Source organism: Anneissia japonica, unplaced genomic scaffold, assembly GCF_011630105.1.
Source record: "Anneissia japonica isolate Jap-2015-1 unplaced genomic scaffold, ASM1163010v1 scaffold284709_len978187_cov192, whole genome shotgun sequence".
NCBI classification, from domain to species: domain Eukaryota; kingdom Metazoa; phylum Echinodermata; class Crinoidea; order Comatulida; family Comatulidae; genus Anneissia; species Anneissia japonica.
Window position 1 is genome coordinate 755,943 of NW_022757342.1, and position 6,522 is coordinate 762,464.

General features: G+C 30.3%; 1 protein-coding gene across 1 annotated transcript in view; it reads left to right on the top strand.

The window, feature by feature from the left end:
* LOC117124699 (endothelin receptor type B-like) overlaps positions 1–6,522 on the top strand; it is a 16,148-nt gene that overhangs the window by 3,488 nt on the left and 6,138 nt on the right. The window lies entirely within an intron of this gene.

The window sequence follows — 6,522 nt, forward strand, 5'->3', positions numbered from 1 at the left end:
ATTATATGTATATATATATATTCAAATAATAAGAAAAAAGTGACTCCAAATAGACAAAGTGAGGCTTTTACTCAAGCTTATCATCAGGAATAACATATTTACAAACATAGTGAAATTGAGCACCAAATGTTACAATATGCAAATGCAATTGACAAATCATAAGACAATAATAAGCAGCAAATGTGATTGGTCCAGGTCACAGGGTGTTGGCAAAATTAAATAAAAAGTTTTAACTTTCTAGAAGCTCTTAGGCATATAATATATATGAAATTTTAAATAAATAAAAAGTTATATTATGCCTTTATATAATATGTCTGTTATAGTGAAAGCAATCCCCAATCCAATTTGAAGCAACTCCTTTTAGGCCTAAATATATTATTCATCGTATTTTTCGTATATAGGATATGTGATTATATATTTTATTATTTGTATACGTATATTTAAAAGGCCTTATTTATTTTTAGAAAACTTGTATTATTTTCTTGTTAATTTTGTAACAAACTGAAGACCTAATGTGGAAATCGAACAAATGGCATTTGAAGTGCGATTTGGAGGTTATGCTAAGCGGCCCTAGTTAGTAATGCTGGCTCACAATGTATACATTAGGCCTATATGCCTTTTATTTACTATAGAAATACGGAATATAATAAATGATGACATATATGATGGTTGTTCTTACTTAATTGCTTGTATCTTATTTATAGGTCCATGCTTGTATTCTGCAACCAATAAACGTACACTTTAAACTTACAATTAAAGTAGGGCCTACTTTCAAATGATGAAAACGATAAAACAAGTTGGCGGTTTAATACAATAAAAAAGAAATGTCAGTATGATTGTTTGTTAATTTTATTATAAGTCATTATATAAATAAGATTTAATTAATATTATGTTAGCGCAGGCGCCTCACGTCTATCTGTACAGGCGGAGTATATGGGTTAGATCAGAGGTCATGCCTTTTGGTTAGAGAGTGTATCCTAGCTACGAGACGCTCTCTGACAATTAATGTGGCGCCAGTTCAGACAAGAGGTGAGTCTCTCCATAGAGAAAATAGAACTTTTGGATTAATATTATTATTATTATTATTATTATCATTCTTATTGTTATTATTACTATTATTATTTGTATTCTTGTCATTTTTATTACCGGATACTTAGATGAAAAAAAAATGATAGCCTAACAAAGGCGTTAGCTTATTTGAGTGTCGGGAGTAGGATTATAATAATAAATTGTATGCACGCAATAATTATAGCATTGTGAAGCAATTGAAATATTAACTTATATAGGCCTATTAGTTCATACAATATTGCTTCTGATTATATATCGATATATGTTTGATACAGAGAGAAATTTTGGAATGAAAACATAGTAGGCCCGATTTATCATGGCTATTTTTTTTTTTACAATTGATTCTCCTGATAACGGTCAGAGCAGTTTAACCGAAACGTCGAGACAACCAACTAGTGTTTTACCTCAAAAACCGTATTTTTTTCAAGTTTATGATTTTGTTATTGATTCTCGCCATGCAAACCTTCAAAATGTTTTTTATTAAGTAAAAGAACTTGAAAACTTACTTTTTACCGACTTTTGAACCTTTGCCAAAATATTCTTTAAAATACTTTCTATTGAATTTAATCATACAGTATACTTTATTCAGGTTGATAAATTGTGATAATAAATCAATAATGCCAATATTATATTGCTTGGAGTATTATGGTAATTATATTTACAATTTATTGTTTCTGCGATATTAACTAATGGATATGTATGACAGATATTGTAAATGTTCAATATTGTTGAAAAAACTTAAATCTAAAGGTGAACGAATACATTATAAATATATTAGACTGTAAATTGTACTGTTTTATATTAATAACAACAGACATAAATATTAAAAAGAATGCTATTATGCTACACAGTACTATACTGTCTGCACAATAACTGCTTTAGCTGTGAGGTGATGATAATGATGAATATTATATTGAGGATGACGATTATTAATTATAATGATGATAATATGATGATTCCGAATCTTAACACGTTAGACAATATATATACATAATAATAATAATAATAATAATAATAATAATAATAATAATAATAATAATAATAATAATAATAATAATAATAATAATAATAATAATATAGAATAATACTTCAACGCATTTTTGTTCTGACGGCGGATTTTTTTTTTCATTCAAATCTAATAGCTTATTTAAATAAATACATTAAGTAATAAAGTATTAAATGTGTTTAATGTATGGAATCGAAATGTTTCAATTTTGTTTTAGCTCATGACTGACATTGCATCTTTAAACAATGCAGTTTCTTTAGATGATTTCAGTCCATTATTAGGCAACGAACTGAAGCGTAATTTTATATTCTAAGATAATTATTATTTTGATGTGCACGTCACATAATATATGTAGGACTATGTCACACATTGCTTGATATGGCGTGTATGTCTGTGATTAGTTTATTGTTTTGAAGTATGCACGGAATATTATTTATTTTAACTGTTATCAATAATACAATTTTTTGGACAATGTGATAAACGAATTAATACAAAGTTTATTTCACAATGTATTATTTTAAAAATCACAAATAAAAACGTGCTGGGAAGATTTTTGATTTGGACATCTTTACGAAATTATATCTGACATTCATGTTTAATACCCCTGCTCAGATAATTAACGATATCTGTACGTTTCCCTGGAGAACATATAGATGTAGGCCTATATATTTTATTATGAATGTGACAGTACAGTAATTTCATTTTACAGGATACTTGATATCCGTACGTATGTCAACGACATGGTTAATATTTTGAAACGTGTGAAATTAATATTTGTTTTACCGGTGATATAAATGAAGTTAGTTTTACAACATGCAGGCTGCTGTAAGTGATACAGGTCCTAGAAATAAGAAAGAACACCGTATAATGCCATTTGTGTTTATTTAGTCGGTCAAACACCTATTCCTTTACAAAGCATTTTCGTGATACTTATTAAGAGAGAATTTGAGTTTTATCCTGCAAAATATATAATTTTAAAAATTCAATAAAAATAGTACAAAATGGGCCTATGAACAAAAAAACTTGAGCTAAACATAAAACATAATTTAAATTGCCCTTACGTAGCTCAGGAAACATTTTAGAAGTAAATACAATACTGCGTTTGGTATTAACAATCAAACATACTTCAGTGTAGGTGAAAAACAAATGTTGTTTCAATGGCTAACAGAATGTTGGATTAACTTGATAATTCAAGTTCGATTTATTGACATCATGCTGAAACTCCTTCAAATATTCATATTCACATTTGTAATCATACACACTGGTGAAATGGAAGTATTAAAAGCGATAGTGATTTCATAAAATTTGATGGATTCAGAGTTAACAATTTTTTGTTTCAGAAAAATAAAGATGGCTAAGGTGAACAAAACCGTGTGAGACCTGTTGATGTTCTTTGATGGATTATAGCAAAGAATAATAAATAGCAGAAGATAGAGCAGCTTCCCAATAAAGTGGAACATCCATTCCAAATGCATTGTGGGTACACGGAGAGCAATTTTACCTCATTCGCGCGGCGGCGCTATATAGTAATAATAAATGTGCCGCCCTGGTTCGTTTGTTTCCTGTAGTTTCTCCACTTAGTAAAATATTCAAATTTTACCCCATTCGCGGGAGGGCGAATGTTCCATCGATTTTAATGCAAATACGCGGAACAGCTCATTCTTCTCAGCTATTTAAGTTCTTTGATTATAGGCCTACCAGGTAATATACAATGTTATGGAAGCATCGAACTAAACCGATTATGTCAGTAAACACAATGAGTCATGACATACAATTATTGTGAAACTTGTATTATTAGAGTAAGGTAAATTTACTGCTGTATTATGCATTTTAAAATATGGAAAAAACACTTCCTTTGATTAAAGTACGCAAAAGTAAAAAAAAAAATCCAATTATTGCATCGTGTTTCTATATTCATGTATCGTGTTTCTATATTCATGTATACGATACAGTTTATCATTTGGCGACATGGGCTTTAAGTGTCATTCTTTAATGGTTTAACTTTTTACTGACGTGGTCAATCCTTCTAAAAAAGAGTAACATCCTTATCTACAATTTAACCAGTGATTGCAGTGCTTAGCCTCATTTTGATTTTGCGTACATTTTTATAAAAATTAATAGTTCTATATTTTACTGGCGAGCCTAGGCCTACTCATTACGACTGCTATTTTATGGAATGGCGAAATATTGATGTCGAACTGTCAGGGTTTGTGGTCTTTTGCTCGGTTTATTCGCATTCGTTTGTGTGTAGGCATATGCATATAGAATAAACTGGAACGGTGCGTCTTTGTGACTAGAAATTTAGATTTCCTTTAGTGACAGGCCTAGAGGAATTTGATTTCATTTACTAATAAATCTTTTTAAACCTACTGTTGATGATCACTTTCATCGAACGTCACTTTTTTAAAATTATATAAATTTGTAATTTGTTGTTAATATTTAAATAACATTTATATTACTATCAACATCTTCGTTATCGTCGTGAAAATTGATATCACAGTGATCTATGCTTGTATTTTAAGTATTCTGAAGGCGCCCGTAATAACCACTTGACCACCACGAAGGCTGGCATTAAAACCAGGGGCGGATCCAGCGATGTCCGAAAGGTGCCATATAGGACTAGGCTTCAGGGAGAATGCGCTCCCGCGAAAATGTGGTGTTCTAGACCCCCGAAAATAACCACTGAGACGCTGTATGCGATCTTTTTTTTTTTTTTTTTTGCTTTCCAAAATTGTTGTGGAGGGGGTGTGGGTGGGCCCGATACGAGCATGTGTGTATGCTGCCGCGAAAGATCGCTTCATTTAAAATACTTTGTTTCGAAACATCTTCGAATATGTGCATTTTTCAGCAAGTCGGTCCTTGAACTGATCCAGATGAAAGAACACGCACGTGATCTTTATATGAAAATATTTTGAAATTCATTGAACTATTTTGGTCGGTAAGTAGATTGCCATGTTTCACTAAATCCATTATGATATTTTCTGCATTTCACTACAATCAGATTCATATCGAAAAGAATTCTTTTCAACTAAGTCATTATCCAACATAACTTTCGTTAGCCAGATTTATCGACTTTAGATATAATTGTTATTAATGTCATGAATAAAAATCTTAATTTATGCAAAATTATGTAATTTGTGGTTTTCTAAAAATCATTATTTACTTATACCACTGTTATTAAATTTATGGTCTCAGATTTTTTTTTCTGAAGAAATACAGTAAAATACTATTAACATATTACCATAATTTATAAAAACTCTACGTTACGCATAATGTTGGAGCGGCTACGCACAGCCTTGATTGTGTACGTAAAACACTGGTATTTATCTTAATGACAAAGGCAAGACCATTACATGGCATCCTGGAGCCGACGAAATCCCTTTAAGGCTATTAGTTAAGAGCATATTAAAAATGTGTCTCATCAATTCGGTTAAAAATATACTGTAATTAGACTGTACAGGCTTACATGTACAATGTGCTTGTTAATCATGCGTTGACAAGCAATATTAATTTAAAGTATTACCATAAAATTAAATGTAAAAAATACAGTCAGTCAACTAATAAATCGATCGATCGATCAATCAAGTCATGATTGCTTTATACTAGATTTGTTTATCTTCTAATACATTTTTTGTTATGATTATTATTGTTATTACTACGGGTCTCCATCAAATTTTTTCTTTAGAATCGCGTCGACTGACGGCCGTCGTACGCGGTGAGTTCCAGGCTTAAGTAGAATCCTCTAATTAAAGGCCGACACTAAAGGTGGTCTTAAATATCAATATTTAGAGGGAAATTAAGAAATGATACAGTAAATGTAATATCGTTTTCTTCCAAGTACATTTGAATGTATTTAGAGTTACTGTGTGCTGTTGTTGATTCTTAATAAACCATTTCTGGATATTCACACATCAATAGTCCAGCAAACTTTGGTTGGTTGCATTTTTTTTGCTATATTTTTAAAAAATTGGATATGATGTAGAGAAAACATAGATAAATCAAAAAAGTATGTGCAACATTTTTTTTTCATACGTAAGGGGGGGGGGGGTTGCCAGCCGTTTCAAAATGGCCGCCATTTTTTCTAAAATTGTCACCAATATTGTAAATTTAAAATGCAGTATTCAATTGGAAATCCACTCTTAACAATGACAAAAACAGTTAACTAAATATTGTACACATTTTTGAGCTATTACAATTTAAAATGGCTGCCAAATTTCCATTATTTTAGCTTTTTAGCATACATATTAATATAATAATAACCGACCTGTACAAAAACTGTGATAGAGCTAGTTATATGCAATTGCCATATGCTGTTAATGGTTATTACCATAATATATATGTGATATGTATATATATATATATACATATATAAATAAATATATATATATGTGTGTGTGTGTGCATATATATGTGTTTGTATATATATATATGTATATATATATATATGA